Here is a 24566-nt window from a genome sequence, read left to right as displayed (position 1 = left end):
CAGTTCCTGAAGATTTCATCTTCCCATTCTCCCTTCTTCTCTTCCTCCCTTCTTCCTGCTTTCCTTTCCTGCCTGCCTGCCTTCTTTCCTTTGTCCCTTTCTTCCTTCTTGAATCTTTCGTTGGCTGTCATCTGTGGATTTTCTCAGGTGCTAAATGCTTACCATACTTCCTTGTCACACCAACCCATACTAAGTTTTTAAGATGGCTGGCTGAAGAGTTTCTCTCTGATGTACTACCTTCTTTAACAATTTACATTATTAGTTTAGTTCCACCCAAATAATCTCTTTGGGTTCACTCCATTATTATTCTAATCAGAGAAGAAAAATATTCCTATTCACTAGCTGGGTTCACACTCAAGGGGAGTGGGTTATAAAAGATGTATACATCAGGGGACAGGAACCTTGAAGGGCCATTTTATTCTCCCTAAAACCAAAACAATTTAAATAGTATGATTCAACTTTGGGAGTAGTGTGTGTGTGTGTGTGTGTGTGTGTGTGTGAATGAAATAATGACCATGTTGTTCAAAGAATTAAAATTACTGTTTTTCAGATAATTACTCCATTCTACCCTATGACTTTTATATTGTATAGACTTCTGTTGTTTTATGCTGAGTTTCTATTGTTTATAAAATCAGGACTAAGGTATTTTTTCTATTAAGAATATAAAATTGTTCTGTGTGTTGTGCCTACATTTAGATTATAAATACATATTTTAGGCAATTGTTCAGTGAGTATAAATGGGAACATTGTGAAGAATATACTTGGTTAAGTTTTTCAGACATATAGTTATGCTGAAATTTGAGTTTAATTCAGAAAAAAATAAGTTTTAATGATATCAGTTTTCTACCACATCCAAAATTTTATTTTTTGTTCATTAGTATAAAAGCTCACAGCACCACTGACTCTTGGTCTGTTTAAGTAAAAGTTTGTCTGTAGGAGAATTGTGTGTGTGTGTGTGTGTGTGATTGTTTGTATATGTGTGTCTTAAATATTTGGATAGATAAAACCATGTATTGAATTCATATGTCGTAACCTAATTCTCAGTGTGATACTTGGGTTCTAATTTTGTTATGAGGTTATAGATTCCATTAATGGGATTAATGACCTTAGAAAAATAAACATGAGTGATCTCTTTCTCCCTTTTATGTGATGATTCAGGTAGAAAGCATTGTCTGTACTGTAATATTTTTGCTATTCTGAGTTAGTAATATGGGGACAGGCTAAACATTCACTACAAAGACCATGCAGTGTCCCCAGACCTAATTCTTTCACTGGGTCTGGTTTTATAAATGCTGGTGATAAACCAGGTCTCGTTTATTATATGACCATTTTGTGCTGTCATTTAATAGCTACTATTCTAGGTTATGTCATACTGACCTTAAGAAAAATGACAATATATTTTATGTAATAACTTAGAAAGAATTGGTGATGATTTCAGACTCGTCTAAAGAATTTATAACCAAAATAGGAAAAAAATTTTGACACACTAACAGTTGTTATGAATTGTCTTATAAAATCACTGTTTTGGGGGGTTTTCTTAAGAAAAAAAAAGGAAGCACTGCCTCTGTAATGAAGAATGGAGCCCCCATTGAGAAACCGCTCAGGCTGGCATGATCATTTCGGACCTCCACAATGCATAATAATGAAAAAAAATGTGTGTTAATCTAGCCAGTGTGGTAATTTGTTAAGGGACCTCAAAATGACTGAGACAAAAAGATAGTTTCTGGATGAATGGATAGATAATAGAGCAATAAATAGAAATTTTTAAAACTGGAATTGTATTTTCTGGTTTAATTTTAACATGAATCTTGTATTAACTTCAAACTATATTTAAAATTATATTTTGCTATTTCATGATATAGAAAGAATTTTTGAACAATTGCTTTAATATGCTCAAAAATCATTCTCTGCTCCTTTGTCAACAGCAACACCAATTGTGTTTTAGGAAAATACATGGAGATACTTTGGAGGCTGTTAAATCAAAATCCCTATGCTTCAAATGTCAAGGGATGCAAGAGACTAGACACTCATTAGTCCTATCAGGTTTTTCTGGAAAGCACCTGCAGGTTAACACAAAAGCTGAAAACCATTAGAATTCATTCTTCCATGGTGACCCCATGGCACCCTGTCCATTATTTACTGCTTCTCTTGTTCCTTTATTTTATGAGAAGCCTGGCTCTTAAGTTTTTCATTCATTGATACTCAACTGCCTTTGCACATATGTTTTCATGAACTGAAATGAGCATCAGTGTGAGGTTTTCTTTTCCCAAGAGCTTGTACATGTTAAACGAATTCTATTCTTTTGTTTCCTTATTATTTATGAAAATTACTAAATAATACTAGCACTTCTCTATCCCCAAACATTGCAGATATGACTGCCGCATGTTTGATTATATTGGTTATTTTTTAAGTATGCTTCAGGATATTTTGTAGACATTCAGCTGCATTACAATCTTCAAATAAGTCCCTGAAGAAAGCTTTCAAATAACTTGTGTATCTTTTTTATATCATATCATTCCATAGATGTATCACTTAGTAAATATAATGGTGCTTCATTTTATTTCCGAAGACTAGAAAGAATAAATGTCCTTTAGAAAAATAATGTTATACCTAAAATCCTACTGAGAGTATTCCAGATTTTCTCAGGGGTTTCTTAATGGATACCATTATTTAGCTTCAAGCAATTTTGCAATCAAGTCACATATAGCAATGACATTATTTAAATAAGAATTAAACTATGAAGGCAACCACTTTTGAAAATGAATATCTCACTAGCTCTCTGCTAAGTCATTATTTTAGCCAGACTATACTATACCAAGGAACATGAATCTTTCTTTCTATAGTTCAGGATGATGTATCCATTGACAATGGAGCATTAACTTTATATATTATCAAACAAGCATGAAACAAGCAAGTCCTATCATTTAAATTGTGGAAAACTTATTTTTATCATAATGTACTTATTATTTTTGCTATTTTATTTAGCACTTCTCATAAGTTACTGGATTAATTGAAGAAAGTACTGGAATGGCAATATGTAAATCAATGGTTGTGCAACTGAAGTGATTCTGCAATCTGTATATGGGGTAAAAATGGGAGCTCATATCCCACTTGAATCAAAGTGTGAAATATGATATATCAAGAACTATGTAATGTTTTGAACAACCTACAATAAAAATTAATTTAAAAAAAAAAAGATTGTTGAAATCTAATTCAGGTTCAGGCTTTTGTTGATATACTTAATCTTGATTAGTAACTCATCTCATAAGTTTGAACTTTCTTTTATCTTTTATCTATCTTTCTGAGAAAAATATCTTATGAACATATCAAATCATAAAAAATAAATTTTAAAAAATGAATGGATACAGGAAAAGAAATGGATAAACCATTGCACATTTTATTTTATACCATGTATCTCCTCCATCATTTGCTGGCATTATATTCAAATGCTACTTAAAGTAAGACATGTAACAAAAGACAGAAGTACATTGGCAAACCATGGCTTAGAACATTTAAAAGTCTTCAGTTTTTAGTTATGTAATATAAAGATTTAGTAATCCATGTCATGAAAATAGACAGTCAATGTGCAGTTTTTCTGAAAGACAATGCTAAATTCAGAAAATACATTTATTTACTAATCTTCCTGGGACTTGTCTAGAAACCTCCTAGGATGTCAGTATTGTTAGAAACCCAAGGCATGGAATAAGAAAGAAAAAATGTTAAATAAATTTAGATGATAAAATGGGATAGGAATTTTGAGAACTCATTGCAATGGCCTTTTCTCACTCTGGGTTATAAATTCTGCTTTATTGGTAGTTTCAGTATTTAGAGAAGTATATGTTTGGGATGTCAGAATACTATGCTAAATCACAATATAATCTAATAATTATATGTACTTTCTATGTGATTAAAATATCCATAATCCCACCCAATAATCAGAGTAAGAACCCTATTCCTATGGTTCCATCAAACAGTCTTCTGTGTACTACACATTCTTGAAAAAAAGATGCTTTTTGAAACGTGTTTAATGAATTTTTCACTGCATGCATTACTGTTTCCTTATTCAGTTTTTTTTAATGAAAACCCAGAAATATTTAGATAACTATATTTACAAAACTATGAGGCAAGTAGATGTCATGATTTCCAGTTTTCAAGTTGAAGTTTATGTGAATAATATTTTTACTAATAAAAATTCAGAATGTTCCTTTTTATTGCATCGCTCTTGATAGGCTGAAAAATGACTGATGTAGTCTCAGAAAGCATGTGTTATAATATAGCTTTATGATTCTTCAGTGATATGACAGAGTATCCCCTGAACCAAGCTAAACCTGCAGCCAAGAAAAGGTGATTATGATGCCATCAGAGAAGCCTTTCAAACCTAAAGGCAGACAATTCTCTGTTAGTGCTACCAGAATCTATCTGAAGGACACAGATGTTTCACTGTAGCATATGTGTAAATCGCCAGCATGAGTAAATATCTGCAAAACACAGGTACAAAATCTAGTTTAAAGAGGAGCAATGATAGAGCAACCAAAGAAGTCACTCAGACATTGTAAATCATGCAGAGTAGGTTACGTCCCAGGAGGCTATACAAAGTTCTTTATTATAATATTTTCATTGCTATCAGTGTTTAATATGATACAAAAAGCTAGTTTGATGAATTAGATTAATCTCATATGAGGCTATGGGAATATGGGTTAAATGGAATTAAAAAAAAGCTTAGAAGGGTTATTAAATGCCAACTTATAATTGGTATTGAATTGAATTGTTGACAACTTTCCTTTTTCTATTTCAACTGCATAACATGGTACTAAGTACAATGTAATGAGTTTCATGCAAGTTCAGGAGCAAAAATCTAGAGTAGTACCTTATAACTCTTTGTGATTTACATTAATTTGCAACATTAAATATTAAAGATAACAAGATTAATATACTATGCCAAACAAATAACACTTTAAATATATACAAACTTTGTTATTTTGCATATGATTTTTATTTTAACTAGATTAATTACTCCTGGGCATTCTCAAAAGTGTCTATTAACATTTATCCTAAATAAAGACCCAGCTAGAATGTGGAAGTGACTTCCTACATATATTTCTGTCCAGGTAAAGTTTTTATATATTGTTATGTTTCAGGAAAAATAGCAGAAAGAGTAAGTCTGATGACTATCTTTGTAATTGTGTTTCTAATCTCACTTGGTATATATCAGTGATATGTGAAGCATGATTAAAGTGTAAGTTATGAAACTGAAAAAAGGAGTAAGTGGAAAGAAGATGTGATAACCATTTTGTTCTTTCCCTTTGAGAGGTGGTGTTGGACCTTCTGTGTCTTTGAGAGTAAGTATTAAAATTTGTTTATGATGGTTTATGATCAGCCTAGTTCCCCAGTCAGGAGAAACCATACCAAGCAGCGTACTCTTCAATTTTTGTAGCCGTGCTTTGAAATCAATGAGTCTCTCACACTTAGTTTTATTTTATGTCAGAGAAGAGTCTCCTGCAAGCACAATCCTTTTGCTCTGTCACATGAGCCATTCTTAAAATTAGGTCAGAGTTCATTATGCTGCTAGTGCCTCATTTAGGCACAGGCCAGAGGAACATAAAAGTTAAATCTTAGCTTGAGGCACAGAGAATGGATTTCAGTTTTGTAAGGAATTAAAAAGTGCTTTAGGATAGCTAGTTTTCACCCAGATAGGAAATAAGTGCCCTCGAAGAAAAACTAGCTAGTAGAGGGAAAGAGTGTAAAGTAGTAGAATACTCCTGGGAGAGCGACAAGCACACAAAGAGAATGAAAATGACCAAGAGGTGTATATGAAGTATCATTGGGAGGGCATGTTCTGAGAGCATGTCCACACAAAAAGCGAATGTAGCACTAGTAGTCTGGCGTAAACTCAGTGTCTCGCCAGTATTGCAAAAGGAGATGCCTTTGAATAAGGAAGTTAATATTGAGCATATGTGGAAAGCACAAGGGGCAACAAAATACATAAAATTTGTAATCATTCACACTCTGGCGTAAGAATAACATTATGAAAGTAAATAAAATTTGACAGAAAAAAAATAAGTGGAGAATCAATAAGCTGCTTCGGTAATAAAAATCTAGAACTCAAATTACTCTTCTTTCAGAAAGCAGACATTAGTTTCACCTAAGAAAGTATGTTATGCATTTTATTTGTGTTCATAAATATGTATTTATTTATTTTTCCTGCTGAATACAAATGAATTAAATTCAATTGTTTTTCTTGGTTAAGGACAGAAAATAAAATAAACAAGTACCCTAGGCAATTTTCCATTTTCCTGTGATTTAAGTGTTTACAAAATGAACATCACATTTTTTGTTTTGTTTTTGTTTATTGGAGTCAGGGATTCATTCGGTACATGGGGCATAAACTTCTGAACTATCTTTTCTATCTGTCCCTTATATATCATCTACTTACCAACCTACCTAATCTACCTACTTAATTGTTGTTCTAATTTTATTGGATACATATGTATATAAAATATATGTGTACATATAAATGAACATCTACTTATGATTAAATTATATGTGATCTAGGGAGGCTGAGGAATTTCCCAGTACTAGTCCCTATAAAACTTAAGAGAAAGATTTGAAAATCTTGTAAGGTCTCTGAGGTTGACTTATAGATAAAATTATACTCTTATTTGGTTTACCTTAAATTTTCTAATTTCTCAAAAATGGCCCATTTAAAATTGTCCATAGAAACATACTGAATGCTTTCTTTGGTTAAGAAACTATAAAGAAGCCGGGCTTAAAGGCACACATCTGTAATTCCAGTGACTCAGGAGGTTAAGGCAGAAGGATGGCAAGTTCAAAGCCAGCCTCAGCAAAAGTGGGGTACTAAGCAACTCAGTGAAACCCTGTTTCTAAAATAAAATAAAAAATTGGGCTGGGAGGTGGCTCAGTGGCCAACTGCCCCTGAGTTCAATCCCTACATGTATATAATCGCACACATTTTTTGGAGTCTAACATATCAATTGATTTTTAGCTTCCAATCCAAACATTAAAGTAAGTAACTAAGCTTGTTTTCTTCATATGTAAAACAGACCACATAGTAAAAGGAATTCCAAGGTAATTTCTAATTGAAGTAATAAATGTAAGTATTTAACATAGTGCCTGAATGTATAAAGTACACAAAATTATTATTATTATTATTATTAGCAGTAGTAGTGTTAGATGATAATATTCATATGTATATATTTACAGAGCTATGCAAAATTCTAAGGCCATCACATCAAAATTTCAGAACTTTTCACTCAATGTGGTAGGGAAGTAGAGATGGAGATAGTTTCAGACATTGGAGGAGGCTAGTTAGATGAATGGGTGAGATTAATAGAGTAGGAACAGAATGTTGAAAGCTTCATCAGCAGAACTACAAGGTAAACAGTGCCACAGGAAAAAATTAACACACCTGGATTCTGCAATAACAGGTATGTAAATTACCTTGGTTGCATAGCAAAATTAATTGCTTTAGATCAAGTATTTTGTATAATGAGTAAATGTACTTTGAATATTGAATTTTTATTTGGGCTTTACTAGAATGTCATATAGCATGTTTGATGATGTGTGTTGTCATCAAAGATAGCTGAGACAGTGTTCTAATTGTTTCAACAATCAGAATTGAATTTTCTAAAACAATTTTTAGTACGAGAAGTTTTTGAAAATAGGTCACTTATCTTTGCACTGTTTCCTATTCCCAAAGTAAAAGGAAAGTTCATATTTTAACTTTTTGCTTGCTGACATTTCTTTTTCCTGTCATTTTGAAACTCTTCTAAGACATGCCCAGAGGTTTTATTGAAATTCATTATATTGTGGAAATTGAACTTGTTCAGGAGCAAAAATTAGAAAATAATGCTGAGTATTGGCAAATTTTTGGAAATTTATAATCTTATAAAAGTTTGTAGACACTGTTAAGAAGTTATGTTCAGCAGTCTGTGTCAGATAGTCTTTTGTGTATGTGATATAAAAAAGCTTTCTTGTTTCTTCAGAGTTAAAGCTGTATCATATTCCCCTTCTCTAACTCCAAATTAAAAAAAAAAAAAAAAAAAAAACTTTAGAAGTTTGCTTCTCCGTGGTTTTCACTGTTGTGTAGCATTCATTGCAAAAGCTTTAAAGTTGAAAATAAATTGAGAAGTATTGATTTATCCTAGGCTTGGAAAGAGTAGTTTAGCAAAACAGAATCATATGATAGGATATTACATCTTTTTTGTAAAGTGGCAATTTCTTTCTTTAAACCAAATACACTGGTTAAAAGAAATGTACTCTAAAAACAGCTGTGAATAAACTCTTTTTCAAATTAAATTAAATTTATTTTAAATTGATGTAAAATATAAAAAGTGTACATTTTATTTGGTATGATGTGGTATTTCAAAACCTGAAGCAATTCTTAGTATACAATTTAGAGATTGTTTTCAGTTCTTTTAAATTCTGGCAAACTAGAGAGTAGTGTATAGGTTACTAATATTATGTAAGTAGGCTCTAATGTTTACGAAAATGTAGTTAAAATATCATTTCTATACTTGTATTTTCCCTTTGTAATAAACATACTTTGACAAATGTACACTGATCAGCTCTTGTGATTTCTTTGAAACTGAGAAGCTACCGGCACTAGCTTTTGAATGCTTAAACAGAACAGTTCTTGGCAAATTATGATGATTACTTAACCTCTAGTAGTCCACACAAAAGATGGACATTCTCTATTTGGCCTCATGTCTTTCATATAAATACATTTAAATTCAATCATCAGTAAATACCTCAGATTTTTAGATAGGATACTGACTATTTTTCTTCACGAATATATTTTTGCAAAGAGCAACTACTGTTGGAATCTCAGTAGTCATACTCAAATAAAATATGTATGAACAAATGAAATGACCACCTAGTACTAAAAACAATATTTGGGCTGGAGCTGGAGCTCAGTGGTAAAGTGATTGCTTTGCAAGTATGAGGAACTGGGTTTGATCCTCAACACTACATAAAAATAAATAAAGGTATTGTGTCCATCTACAACTAAAAATAATCAAAAATATTTATGAAATTATTACTGCTTTAATTAGGGGGATCATAGCTACATTTTGAGTCAGTAAAACTGCAAACAGATAAATATAATAATATGATACTAACCAAATTGTGAGCCACAGATACTAAAGGAAGAAAGATGTAATGAAGATGAAAGCTGTCATGAAAGTGGAAGGGAGACAATTAGAGAAAAAAAAGTAGAAGGTGAACAGGAGGAAACGTGAAGAGGGTAAGAGTGGTGATAGAAGTATAAATGATTAAAGTATGCTTTATGCATATACAAATATGCTACCATGAAATCCATTACTGTGTATAGTTGATCTACAATAATAATGGAAAGAACATGTAAAAATAATGATTTCATTCCTTGAATCCATTAAAATTAGTTAGCAATTTAGGAAAAACTAAAGCAACCGAGGCTAATCCCGGGTGATTTGTTTTGACTGAAATATTGATTGAACTATGCAATATTTGTAAGAAAACACTCTGCATTTTTATGACAATTCACTGTACACTGTGTATTTACTTTCTCAACTAAACTAACAAGGAAACTTAACATCAATTATAATGAAGGAGTTATAAGAAACTTCTTTAAGTCATTTGGGATGGAAATGCTTTTATATAAAACCTTCAAAATCTTCCTTTAATTTCAATTATCCAAACACTGTTCCATTTCCTTGGTTTCTGTCAGATTGTATTTATGTACAGTTCATGTTTTCAGTCTTTATCTTCTCATATTGTTCTACCTGTATGCTTATTTATATTTCTAGCAATTATTATTTTCTAGCATGTTCAAAATACATAAAAACTTTTGTTAACATCTTTATTTAGTTGTTAATTAGATATTTCTGTTTAAGAAGGCAACATATAATTCTTGACCGCAATCTATACCTCCCTTTTTCTTCAACACTATGTGTCATCCACCATGGATCAACTAAAATCAAAATTCAAAGGGTATAACTGTTCCTGTCTTTCCCTCTACCTAGAATATTGTCTGGTTCTTCATTTGTCCCTGACAGATATATATATTAAATATCATAAGAAATATTTAATTATGCTTGGGAAAAACATAAAGTATAAGTTGTAAACTAATCTTTATCAAGTATATTATCATCATAAGAATTTCACACATATCAATTCAGATGCATATTTAATAACCAGAAAGTTTACAGTTTATAAATGTATTTACAGAATGTATTTGCACCTTGCTTATATAACTATCTCAGGAGAATCCTGAAGATTATCAGCCTCATGTAGGTGAGAAGCAAGTCTTCTTTCTTACTTTATCCACAGCACCTAGTTCTTATCACAAAGGAGATGCTTAATGAAGGTTTCTGGAACTTGCCTTTGTAAAACATTGACAATATTCATGCAAAAGTCTGTCTAAAATTGATAGTTTTATATTTTGAAAACATTTAAAACTTTCCTTCCTTGTCCTCTTATTTAGCAATCATCAGCTTTTGTGTTGTGTGGTTATATCAATTTATTTCATCCAGTATGGTGAAAGAACTGTAAATTTTGGGACCAGTCTTCGACAAGTTTGCCAATGCCAGAACTGGTTTTATTGGAAAAGACAATGAACTTTTTTTGTTTGCTTCTTCATATAGTAAAGAGATTTAGGGTAGAATATCTCAAAGATATACTAGAGGTCTGATTCTTGTTATTATTTTCTTTCTTTCAACTTTTTTTTTTTATTTTAAGATGCTTATGTGACCAGAATTTCCAATTTGAGTCCTGTGTCAATCATTTGTATTTGATGTATGGAATTCAATACTATACCTCAAATTCTGGACTCTATTATATCTATTCATGCCATTGATCTCAGGGGAGGCTATGCCATAGAATATAATAAATCAGTTCCATTTTTTGTCACTCATGCAAATAATTCAATTTATATCTCACCCATATTCATTGTTGTGTTAGGGTTCTCTAGCAAAACCCAACCTATAGATTATATGTGAGTGTACGCATGGATGTGTGTGTGTATCTCTATGTGGGTTGATTTACTAGTTTGACTTACATAACCAGAAGCTATATAGCTGCACAGTGTCTTAAGAGCTCAGGAAAACAGTCATTGCTCAGTTCAAGTAGCTGGAAGCCTTAGAGCCCTAGAAGCTTCTTGGAGATTTCACTGGTGTGAGTCCATATTGAAAAGCTGGAAAAATTGAGTCTGATGTCCATAGGCAATGACAGCAGCAAAACCACAACTATGCAAGAAAAACCAAGCTTCTGTGTACTTGCAACAAAGCATTGCCCTTCCACTTTTTCTTCTATCTGGGACCCTAGACTATTGGACAGTGTGGTTCACATTCCAGGCAGGTCTTCATCTCTGAGTTCAATAAGCCACATGCCAATAGTCTTCAGAAAAAAAAAATCATGGACACACACATAAAAGTACTTTACCAATTTTTTGGTGTTTCTCAATTCAGTCAAGTTGATGAACAAGATTAACCATCACAATTATGATTATTGATGAGCATCATGCCCTTTTATTATGAGTAGTTCAAATTCAACAGAAACAAGATTTCCAGAGAATCACTTTCTCTATAATCTTGTTAAAGTCATCCATGTCCATCTCCAGCTGTCATTCTGTCTCACATTGTGTTGATTTGCTTGCTTCACAGTTTTATCACAAACAAAACTATCTGTTATTACAGTGCTTATCTTCTGCCCTCCTTCCATTATGACCCACAGTAGAGCAGAAGATTCCTATTAACAGAGACTTTGTTTGAATTCTGTACAATAATAACCATAGGATCTAATCATCTAATAATATTTAAACAAAGAATAAATGAACAATTCTAAAAATTTCTCAATGCTGTGGAGGAAATTGATTAGAAGAAACTACACATAGGCAAGTAATATTTTGGGAGGGTCTGGGAATTGAACTCAGGGGCACTCAACATCACTGAGCCATATCTCCAGCTCTATTTTGTATTTTATTTAGAGACAAGGTTTCACTGAATTCCTTAGTGCTTCACTGTTTCTGAGGCTGACTTTGAAATGGAGATCCTCCTGCCTTAGCCTCCTGAGCCTCTGGGATCACAGGCATGTGCCACTGTGACTGGCTAGGCAAGTCAAATTTTAATGGGATGATTTTGGACAACATTCTTACATAAGGCAAACTAAGCCACAACAAAAGAAAACACAATGCACTTTCAGAATGCATGACATGCAATTTAGAATATCTTTTGATTTTATACATTATCTATAAAGTAGGTAGGAGTGGGAATATCTGTAGTCAGTGAATAATGTATTAAGAATGGTGCCAGTCAATATACTGAAAAGGGAATTGTACTCACGAATGAGCTCTGCACTGTCCAGTAACCTGTGCATACCACTGTCACACACCTTTCACAATTATGTGTTGCAATTACTTATTTACTTCTCTGTATTCTTGTTAGACTATGGTCTTCCTGAGGGCAAATAAAGGATATTTTTCTAACATCATCCTAGTGAAAGTGTGTTCTCAAAATGATATGTTTTTAACGGTAATGATAAAGAAGCAGTGTAGAACAGACGGAGAACGGGATTGTAATCATGACCATGAACATGGCAAAGACTGCCCTTAGAAATATCTTGTCCAGGCTTTTCTACAGTATGCTACTGTCAACATATTCCCCTTAAGGTAACATTATTTTGCGCCTTTCGCCCTACTTTGTTTTTTAAGAGATGTTACACTCTGGTCATGTTTCTTAGTCCAGGCTTCTGTGTGGTTGTGGTTTTGTTCATGTGTATTTATATGCACATAGGAGAGCATATGTGTGTGGTTGGCTGGCTATGTGTATCTACATCTGTATGTATTAATATATCTTTCTGATGGATTTTAATCCCATTATTATGAACAAAAGTTTTAAAGATGTGAAAGCAGAATATGTGAGTAATTTCAGACACAGAATTCTTTACTTCACATAATTATTTAAATTAAAACAATAGGCTTACAGGAGTTATTGATTTTGAAAACAATTAAATATTCTGACTGAGCATTAATTTATTCTGTCAGTGATTTAACAAAGTATCAACCCTACTCCATATTAATAGCTTGTTGTCTGATTTTAATTAAAAAATTCATAAGTGATGGTATTTATTTGCACATTTAAACTATTTCAAAATATCATAATTTTGTTTACTTACCCAATTCAATAAAAATTCAATATTTTTACTTTTATTATAATGAATTTTCTCTGTGGTGCAAGTTGCAAAGGGCATGACAAACATCTGTTCTAATTCCCACTGACTAGTCAATAATAAAGTCTACTTTATATACTTGTGCTAATGTGATTAACTCCATCTTTTTTAGATAAAAATCATCAATTCTTTTTTGCTCTTTCACTCTGTGTCAGGCTAAAATGCTTTTCCTCCTGGTAGCTTAGTGTCATGAAAACTCTAGACAATCAATATCTCTACTTTCTCATCTTATATATTCTAATTAGTGCCTACTGATAGAGGCTATTCACTTTCTCAAGCTAAGTGTTTTGTAATTTCAACAATTTCCTTCTTACAATGATGTCCACTTTGATTTTCTTCTCTCTCATTTGTTACTGTTGATTATTATTTTCCCTTGAAAGATCATTTGCTTATATCAAATCATACTCTCTCCCTTAATCACCTATTTTGTCTCCTGGTTTCAGTTTTGGTCCTAACATGTCTTAAATTCCATGCTCTGATTCTCAGGTCTATTTCCCAAGCTATGTTTTATTTCTTTTTTTATTTTATACCATCTCTTATAACAAAAACTGAAAATCACTTATTTTTCTAAATGTGAACTAAACTCTCTTTATCCCAAAGGATTATCCTAGCTTGACCACTTTTGGAGCACCAAAGGTGGTATCAAATGCTTGCTTTAGATTTCCTTTCCCATACAATCTGCATGGTTTTCATAAAGACTACGAAGTTTTATCATCTAGTTCAAATATTTGCTATGTTTCACTTGGTTTCTATAATTTCCTAACTATTCTCTCTCTGCCTGAAAACTTTAATGTCTCCTTTTGAATTTCTAAAAAGCAATTCTTATTTCACCATCTTTGTTTAAAATCTTACATGACTCTAGTTGTTAACACATAAATTATAAGTAATAATAGAGACTTCATAATTGGACTTCTTTTTCATTCTCATGTTCCTATATATCCTTCATATTTACTGTACTCTACAGAGAAAAAAATATAAAACTACATATATCCTCTTGAATGTGTTTTTTTTCCAATATTTATTCTATTTTTTTGGGGGGGTATGTCATAGTTGTTAAGGTCTTAAGCAAAATCCTATCAAGTTACCCCCTCCAAGATACAAAAAACAAAATAAAGAACACACCATTTCTTCAGTAAAGTTTTGTCTGACAGCCCCACATTAGTTTAGTCACATCATACTTCATAAACCACTAAATTTTATTCTTATTTTGTTAACATTAGCATGACACACTCATTATCTCCTTTAGAGGAATAATATATCCAGGTATAGGATATGTTCTTGTTCAGAATGATAACTTTGCATTGGAACATTAAGATTTGGGCAAGGGACAGAAAATATCAGCAAACTAACAGAAGCTATGGAAGAGTCAAGCAGTATATTTCTGTCACTAGCCTCAGAAAGCCTTGTTCTTTAGACTTCCATTCAAGATATTTGTGAGAAAGTATCTGTTTTTTGAGCTACTCAGTGTGCAGTATATTGCTATAGCCACTGCAGCAAAGTAATACAAACTTATTAGTGTTCATGAACAAAACAAAACAAAGCAGACTCCATTAAGGTAAAGGGATCTCCATTAACAGTAGCAAAAATAGGATTAGCTACATAGGAATAAATTTACAAAAGATGTTTAAAACATTGATGAGGGGGTTTTATTGCCATTGTTGTTGTTTGGTATTATTTTGCTATGCTCAGGTTTGAACCCAGAGTCATGAAAACATGGTAGGCAGTAGTCTACTACTAAGTTATCCCACAGCCTGATAACAGTGTTTTAAATACTCCTAAAAGACACAAAATTAGACTTGAGGAAATAAAATGAAGGTTCTTGTTCTTAGATAAATCAGCATTACAAAATCATCAGTTCTTTCTAATTTAATTTGTAAATTAAATATAATCTGACAAATATATTAAGATTTGCAAATTGGAAAAGTCAATGTTAAAGTCACACTGGGAAAAAGCATCAAAGAATAGACAAGAAATCATTTAAAAGCAAATTATGAGGTTGAAAAAAATCATAGACTCTGTTAACATATATGTTAAGTGATATAAGTGATATTAAAAAGCCAAAGGTAGAATGTTTTCTCTGATGCTTGGAAGCTAACCCATAATAACTGAGGTGTGGCAGAGTTGAACATATAAGTTCAGTAGATTAGACAATGGAGAATAGAGGAAGTGGGAAATAGAAAAAGGAAAGACAGTAGAATGAATCTGACATAATTTTCCCATATACATGTATAAAACAAAACAGAGGATCCCACCATCATGTACATAAGAATGGGATCCTAGGGCTGGGGTTGTGGCTCAGCAGTAGAGCACTCACCTAGCATGTGCAGGGCATTGGGTTTGATCCTCAGCACCACATAAAAAATAAATAAATAAAGGTATTGTGTCCAACTACAACTAAAAAATAAATATTAAAAAATGGGATCCTAACTATAATAAGATATATTCCATGCTTGTATAAATGTATCCAAATAGATTCAAAAAGAATAAACAAAGAAGAATACTGATAATAATAAATGCTGGAGCGGATATAGAGGAAAAGTAACACTTTTACACTGTTGGCGATTCTTTACATTAGTACAACTGCTATGGAAATCAATATCAAGACACCTTAAAAGATTAGGCATGGAACCACCACATGACCCAGCTATATTATGCTTCAATATTTATTTTGTAGAATTAAAGTCATCTTCTTACAGAGATAAATGCATACCCATATTTATAGCACCACAATTCACAACAGACAAATAATAAAACCAGCCTAGTTGTCCACAAACAGAAGATGGATAAAGAAAATGTGGTATATATACACAATGGAATTTTATCCAGGCATTAACAAATGAAATTATGCATTTGCATGAAAATGAATGGAACTAGAGACCATCATGTTAAGTGAAATGTGGCTAAAATTATGCTTTTATATATATATGCTTTTATATATAAATTATGATTTTATATATAAATATGCTTTTATATATATATTTTTCTTGTTAATATGGAATCTTTGTGCAACTGAAACAAATTACTAAGAAAATTATTCCTCTTTAGAAGGGTTTAGATTTATTCAAATTAAGTATGTGAAATGTTCACATAAAAATCATCAGAAAAAAATATCATTTGACATCTTGTTAATAAAAATAGTTATACTTCAGGAAATATCTTATGTGAATTTTCATTCATCACTGAGACCTGGGTGGGAAAAAAATGCTTCTGTACCCTTTGTTATTATCCTTCTAAATCTAACTTTGTATTAATGAGAGACTTTCACAGTTCACAAGATAAGGACACTGGAAGCAATTTAGAAGCAAACAACAACAAAAAAACATATCAGGACATAGCAATATCTGGAATGATTCCTAATTATTTATTTAAATGTGATTTGGTTTATTGCCTGAGGTGTTAGAGACAAATTTCTGAAAAAAAGATTCATAAATTCTGAAACATTTATTGAGTTTCTTCACTAAATCATTAGAAGATATCATAAAACAGGCACCAACGTAATTATAAAATTTGTTCAGGTTTGCCTCTGGCTCTCGTCTGTTTACTTACAGAGACAATAAAGATCATTATTACATTTGCACCTTCCTCTAAAAAATCAAGCCTGACCTCCACCATATCTGTAGTTTCTCCAAGTCTTTGCAGGCCACTCCACAAGAGCCAAATAAAATCATTTTAACTTATTAACATGTTTCAGAACATGAGAAAATATTTGCATGAAATACAACATATTTGCTTGCTTCCATACCCATATTTGAAAGAAGCTGTAGACAAGGAGGCAAATGTTATTCCTTAGATCACTTTATTAGGCATAAACTACATATATCCCACAAATGTTAAGACTAGCTCTTTTATGGAGTTTTCATTTCAATGTAAAATTGAACAACTAGGACACACCAGAATTTTGCACTACAAAAAATACCCAAATATTAATTGCAAATATGTACCTGAAATTATATGTTTGAAATACTATAATTGTAGGTGAACACCTAGTTCATCTATAAATTCATTTTTTGGTGTATAAGATTTTAGTTGTCCGTATTATATGATGAGTTTAATATTGTTCTTTGTATGTGATAAGTAACATATGTGCTACTCTATTGACATGCATTATAATCCTTTGATTAAACAGGACAAATAAAGCATTTAAATGAATGATATGCTAGGAGAAAATCTGCTAAAATGCTATTATTTGTACTGTTTTTCACATACTAATTGTTATTCTTACATACTAGAACTTTCTAAAATGATTAATGACTTTTGTAACAGTTTGAGACAAATCTTGTGCAGCTAAGGTGCAATAAAATTTTAATACAATTTGATTTGCAAAAGTAATTTCTGAGATTAATTTTTAAAAATGCTTCCAGGGAAAGAAAACTTCTTAAACAATACACACATATGCAAATAATACACTCATGTGCATTGAAAGCATTCCTGTCTACATAGTCTGCCCTTACCATAAGCATCCCCATTCTGGATTTCATTTACACTCAATTTTTCTCATGGCATAAACCTCAATGTTACATTTTTTTTCTCAAATTTCCTTAATGAATTTTACTCTTTAAACTGCTGTGAATCATCATAGTTGGCAATTTTTTAATCAAATTTCTACTTCACGGACATGAAAAAATGTGTTTCTCTTTTATTGTTTCATAAATAAAGGGATATCTAATCAAATTTAAGTGCTTGATACAAAGGAGTCACTTTTATAGTTTTGGGGTACCAGAAGAGGTCAGTTCACTTGTGGAAACTACATAGCCATAAGGTGACATTCCATCACTGCAGAGCAGATTGCAGATATATTTCATTCTACATTTACACAGCATCTGTTGTTGTGATCATTATTTCCGGGTCATTCAATAAGTTTGTATATCAATATTTCCTCTAGAGATTGTTAAAAGTATGCATTCATAGGAACCTAGTTCGAAGTTATATAGTCACATTATCTGGGGACAGATTCTGAACATGTTTTATTTAAGTGCCACTGATTTAAACTATGGACTTTAATGTATTAATTTATATATTTATGATAGTAAAATTATAAAACATATTTCTTACACATATTTTATATAGGTTTAGGTAAGTTTAATATTTTGGAACTGAAGAAGCTGGTATTACATTGCTGTTCAATTGGTTCATGAGTATTAAATTTACTAACAAACTAGACTGCAAAATCTTGCAAAAAATTAATGGTTTACGCTATTTTATAAGCACTTAAACAGCTAATGAAAATTGCACATTTCACAGTGTCTTAACAATTTTTCTTGATTGATTGATGGTCTTTTCTTAATAATGAATTATAACCCCTCTCCACTTCTCTATCCAATTTCTCACTCTCCCACTTCGACACTCTTACAACTCTTTAGAATTTAGAAGCTCTAAAGGACAAGAGAGTAGTGGCTTAGTAATTAGGGGGATCCCAGGCAGATTTTCAGGGGGGATAAGAGTGATAGCTATTGTCATCCTCTTTAGAATATCTACATAGTTAATACACGGAGTATTTGGCAGTGCTGCACTGTGATAATAACACTGGAGGTTTATTTCTTATAGATTAACTAAAGTCGAGTAAAAGCAATTTCTAATACCAATGAATAAAGAATAAATCAATCAAAGCTCCAACATATTCTTATATTTTACAAAAATTCTCTCTCCACAAGTAATTAGGTACGCATATCTGCTACAATAAGTTTGCAGATCCTCATTTTCTTTGGTTACTATTACAAAAACACTTTTGATAATAAACAACATTAATATTTAAGATTTTATTATGGACCAGCACATGTATTATATGCTGCACATGAACTATGAGCTGCACATGCACTTTCACATTTTATTCTGACAATGTATAGTTGGAACTACTGAGCTTTTAAATTATGAATTTCTGTGATATTGATATACATTTTATGAGATAATAGGTCATAAAACCCTATTACTTCATCTCATTCAAAAAGCATGCATTGAGGCCCTTTAAGAAAAACTTTCAGTAATAAGGATCATAATTATTTATACAATGTGAAATATAATCAGTAACTTTATCTCACCAGTCATAGCAACAGAAACAATACTGTGCTCATAAAGAAAGGCAATGGATATGATAATTTGCTACATTGCAGTTGTCATTATTCTATCTATGTGGGTATCAAAATATTAAGTTGTGCATTTTATAAATATGCAACAAAAAAAGAAGAAAAGGGAAGATTTTTATATATGTTGGTAAATATGAGTCATTTCCTCTGTCTGGGTAATTTGGGAAAGCAATTGAAGAACTTAGAATTGACTTTAAAACAGAACATAAGGATAAATCGATATGACACCTACAGATCAAAAAATTGGAAGTTTAAAATTTGTATAAAAAATCTGGGAGGGGGGGTTATTGGCATAATTGGGAGGGATTTAGGTAAAACAATTTTGGCTTTGTTGAAGCTGTATGTTTTTTGTCTTTCTACAGTTTTCCTTAATAAAACGTTAAAAGTTAGAAGAAAACATAAATCAATATGTAATTTAAAACTCTGAAGAGTTCACAAGCAACCAAATAATTTCATCTTAATATTGTATTTCAGTTAAGCAAGTTGCATGAATTTCTTTCCTCAACTAAGATGCAATTAGTATCCATGAAATTATACAATTTCCTATTTCCCTTTGCCTACCTATAATAATTGTGGCTAACAGCCATCTAAATTATTCATTTTATATGGTGAACAAGTGATTATTCTTAAAACAGATCCTGTGCTCTTTTAAATTGCTTTCTTCATTCTCCAGTTGGCCCAGACCATTACTGAGTTAAATGCTTCTTAATGAAGAATACTGCCTCCCTGAACTTTACTTTGTCTGCAAATTACAAGAATAATTTGAAATTTCTGTAGTCCAGAACTGCATCCCAAAGTCTGATGGTGAAATGCTAGAATTTTGTATCTTTTCACTGTAGGCCTTTTCTTGAGATACTTTTTTTTTCTTTTAGTTTATTTTAGAAACCAATATACTCTTGGATAACATACTTTAAATCTACAGACCTGTATGCAAATAATCTGTGTTGATAATTTTAGGGAAGTTGATTTTATCAACTAAAGCATAAGAAGAAGTAATAAAATGAACTAAAACATGGTACATGAAAGGAAACGGACAAAAAGTAGACCTAAGATGAATCTCTGCCTCCCTCCTGACACTTCTTTGGAGAAGAAAAGCTGATGAACAATTTCCTGAGTTCAGCAGATTAACAGGGTCACACTTACAAGACACAATCATAAAGTCATCCATCATTCTTGCTTTCTTTTTATTTTCACCTGCTTTGCATGTGATTTACTTCCATATAACTAGGACATGCCAAGCTTAGTTTCTCATCAGAATGTGGATGAAGAGAAAGATACCAGCATTTAACAGATAAAGGAAGAACACATTTCCATTAAACTCTGAACTGCAATACAGTCTTTACCAGACACTGGGTTATGCTGCGAATTTAGCTTCTCCCCTAATAATGTTGAATTTTAACCTGAAGAGTATTTCTTTTATATAACCTTTTTCTTCTCCCCAGGATGCGTGTGTTTGTGCACAGAAGTGTGTGAAATGAGGGCTGTCATAAAGGTTTGATTGGAGGTACCTGATATCCTGGGTCAAATTAATATAAAATTACCACAAGAAAACCTTAATTCTATACACTTTACATTCATACTCAGAAATGGCATTAAATATACACTAAATTATTTTTTATTTAATGACCAAAGAATGGTTTATTTTATAAAATAATTTCAGTCTGTTTGCCTAACTCAATGGTTATGGAATCATGGGTGCAAACATAGCAAATTAAAACTTAAAAGTTGCAAAATCCAATAACATTTACTTTTACATCACCTATGTTTGCTTGAGCTTACAGTTGACACAGCACATCTCTAAGATATGGAAATCCCTTCTTTGCTCTCTTCAGGTGCCAGCAATTGATTTTTTAGCCAGCAGGAGCAACATACCCAGCTGAGCTCTTTTCATTTTTGCTCTGCCTTTCCTTGACTTTACCTTGTAGTTAGTCAGAAAGCAATCACACAACCCCAATGGTGTCAAAATTGTAGTTTTCTAAACGTCTTTGCCTTGTACCTCCACACTTCTGAAAACTGACTGTTGTTATCATCAAGGACCTGAAGTCAAGTAGGCACTTAGTTAGCCAAACTGTAGAGACACACATGTAGCTAAACTATTACGTGTTGTACCACAAAAGTGATTATTTTAATGCAAAACTTTTCATCATAATGCTAAAATAAATTTTTATGTCAGATATAAATATGAAATAAAATTAAATAAGAATGTACAGTCAGTTCATTATGAGCCAAAGAATGTAATAAAATAGCAGACTCTTAATATATAATTTTTAAATAATTTTTTATTTGACATTGGTTACAAAGGTAATTAATTTAAACTTTCTTCAAAATAATAAATATGAAGGCATATAATCTACTAAAAAGTTTGACTTCTAGACTTAAATTAATAATATTTATTTACACTTCTTTATCTTAGTTATTGCCCAAGAAAATAGGATTGAAATGAATCATGTATTCAGTTTTATGAAGAGTAGTACCAAAAATTCTCCAGAGAAAAGAAGCATTAAGCTATTAAAGATATTTTATGGATTTATATGGGCAGTATGTTTTTTAGAAATGGGAATATGGAAAATTCAGTAAGTCAGGTTTTCATATCTCTCACATAGATTGAGTCTACGGAATGAAGTATGTTGGTGGATGACATAAAAGTAGGACAAAGGGAGCTACAGGTTGTGAGTCCTATGTCTTAAATATGACACCAAAGAAATGTCAATCTCCCACTATGAAAGCTGGAAAAAAATTATGATGTCCGCTTGTGTATTTTTCTGCAGTCCAGAAACACAGTACACATTTCTTAGCATGCATGTCCTTAGCTTGCGTGAATCAGGAAATATTTATTTTCTTTTAAAATTTATTTCTAACTGACATAAAAACATGAGATACTTATTTTCTCATATGACATATAAATCACTTTGTTCAATGGTCATGCAGTTGTTCAGGTACTCCACTGACAAAATATCTCCACGTGTGGATACATTCTAGAAAGTATGCCTAGCTTTGACTTGAAATTCAGGGCAGTTTCAGTCTTATTGGTATGTTAAAAAGTAAGAGAATAGAGTATTTATACAAGGCCAGCTATTTGCTTTCATTACTGAGAAACATTTGAGTTATCTTTGATACTCCCAATGTTTCATTGGTTTATTTGAAACAACTAGTATATTAAACCTTTGAGAACTGGTTTATTTGCCAGGAACTCTATTCTAGAGAAAGGGTACTCAATTTGTGTATATATAAATATCCCCTCCCAAGCTATTAAACAAAATTGTAACTGTGGATTATAATATAAAATATGTTCTTGGCCCCTTTTTCCTAACAATGTTGAGAAAAATTTTCCCTATTGTTTATGAAAGAGGTTTTATCTCAGAGGTTTAGCTCTTATGCCATATGTAGTTTTTGCCAGCTCCAAATCTCATCAGACCTGGCCATTTGTTTCAGTTTGGCATTTTTCCAACTGCTCTATGCAAAGATTCTAGGATGATCTTTCCAAACTCACACTGATCACACTACTCCTTTGTTCAAAAGCCTCTTGTGACTGTTCATGAATTTAAAATGAATTTCAGTTTCTTACCAAAGCATTGAACAATCCCTGTAATCCAAATCAAACCTGTCTCTTTATCCTCATTTCTCTTCTATAATCCCACTATGTTGGGTGAACTTATTGCCTTATCAAAAATACATTGAAGCTACATCAGTCAGGGTTTAATGGAAGAAATAGAAAAACACTATTTGAGGGGAAAAGAAAACTAATTCCCTTTAGGGAATTAAATGACTGCAAGCTGATGAAAATGCTGAAGGATGAAATCCAGATTCTAACTGGGAGTCCAGGATAATTCCCACAGTGATTGAAAACTGGTTCAACAGGGCAGCCTTTCTCTCTGAAGCCCCCAAAATAGTTCATGCCACAGTCAGAAGCCACTCTCAGAGCTAACTCAGGACTCTTAGAATACTGAACAATGAAGCAGAACTTCAGAAATGACTACAAATCTGGGCTGAAGATTGATCTCTGCTTCACTTTTCTCCTCTCAGTTACCCTTTGAAATATCACTTTGGGGAATCTGCTTCCTCCTCTGGGGAGAAGGGAAGTTTCTGAGAGATAGTCCCTGTCCTCCCTGAAACCCTTCTATTTTATTTAAGATTCTTTCTAATGTATGAGCGTTTGAGTATATCTTCAAATATTTCTTTCACACTCTGTTTAGAAGAAAGGTAAAGTTATCTGGTAAATTACTTAAAATACAAAGGAAAATAAGAGTGTAAGAGATTGAAAAACAATTTAAATAACTACATATCTGAATTGATCTTAACTGATACTACATCTGTTTCTGTTTTATAATGATTGTGCATTATAAGGAAGACCATTTGTGGTCTGGTCACTTTATACATTTTGCATTCTAATCAATCCCTTCACTCCTGCCATTCTTGCAGATAGTCTCATTCCAATTTAATAAATAAATAAAAATTCTTGATAAAGTAGGGGTTTTGCACAAATTTGAATAGAAAATGTTAACATTAGAACCTAATTGCAATTACTTCCAATGCTCTTTATTCTGTAAAGTAACACTCATCTAAGTATGTTTAAATTTTATTTCAGTAGAAGACATCAAAAGCATATTATAGATTTGATTTGTTTAAAACTATGGAGAAAAGGTTAAACTGAATAAAAATAATTCTAATTATATATTATTAAGAGGGAATAATTTACATTATTTAAGTGGCATAGAGTGGATTTTTTGGCAAGTATTCAAGTAATTCAAAGGGAAAAGCAATAGTATTTCACTTTGTGGACAATTATTGGCATAATGTGTACTTTCCCTCTTAATATTGCATGTTCCTTTTGGTCACTTCTGCACAAGACCAAATAAGTACATTAGCTACATGGTGGAAAAGATATTTGGTTTTAATTAAAATTAGACAATAACAAAAGCAATTTTCTTTGTATTACTATTTGTTATTTGATGAGCACTTTCATTGTCTGCACCCTGGCAATATGTGAAATGCTGCAAAGCATCTCAGCCTGGAGTTAAAATAGGTCAACCTAAAAAAAAAAAAAAAAAAGTTTTATGCAGAGGAATTAAACTTAGACAATTTAGACTAGTGTGTTATATTCTATTGTTAAAAAAGATTTTGAAACTTGAGTGATTTTTTAAAGCAATTATTTCAAAAGTGAGCAGGAAAAAAATCCAGTGCTTGAAGAAAGAGCCTATAAAAGAGGCAAAAATATCTTTGCCATTCTCACCTTAGATAAGGTGAAGATTTCCATGATATACAAAG

The 24566-nt window shown here is 32.0% G+C and overlaps 1 pseudogene; it reads left to right on the top strand.

Moving 5' to 3' along the window:
* Nucleotides 1–1177: 1177 nt before the first annotated feature.
* LOC143388188 (small nucleolar RNA SNORA72) lies at nucleotides 1178–1304 on the top strand (annotated as a pseudogene).
* The last annotated feature ends 23262 nt before the right edge of the window (nucleotides 1305–24566 follow it).

This window comes from Callospermophilus lateralis, chromosome 12 (genome assembly GCF_048772815.1).
Source record: "Callospermophilus lateralis isolate mCalLat2 chromosome 12, mCalLat2.hap1, whole genome shotgun sequence".
Taxonomy (NCBI): Eukaryota; Metazoa; Chordata; class Mammalia; order Rodentia; family Sciuridae; genus Callospermophilus; species Callospermophilus lateralis.
This window is presented reverse-complemented; position numbering and strand designations above follow the sequence as displayed.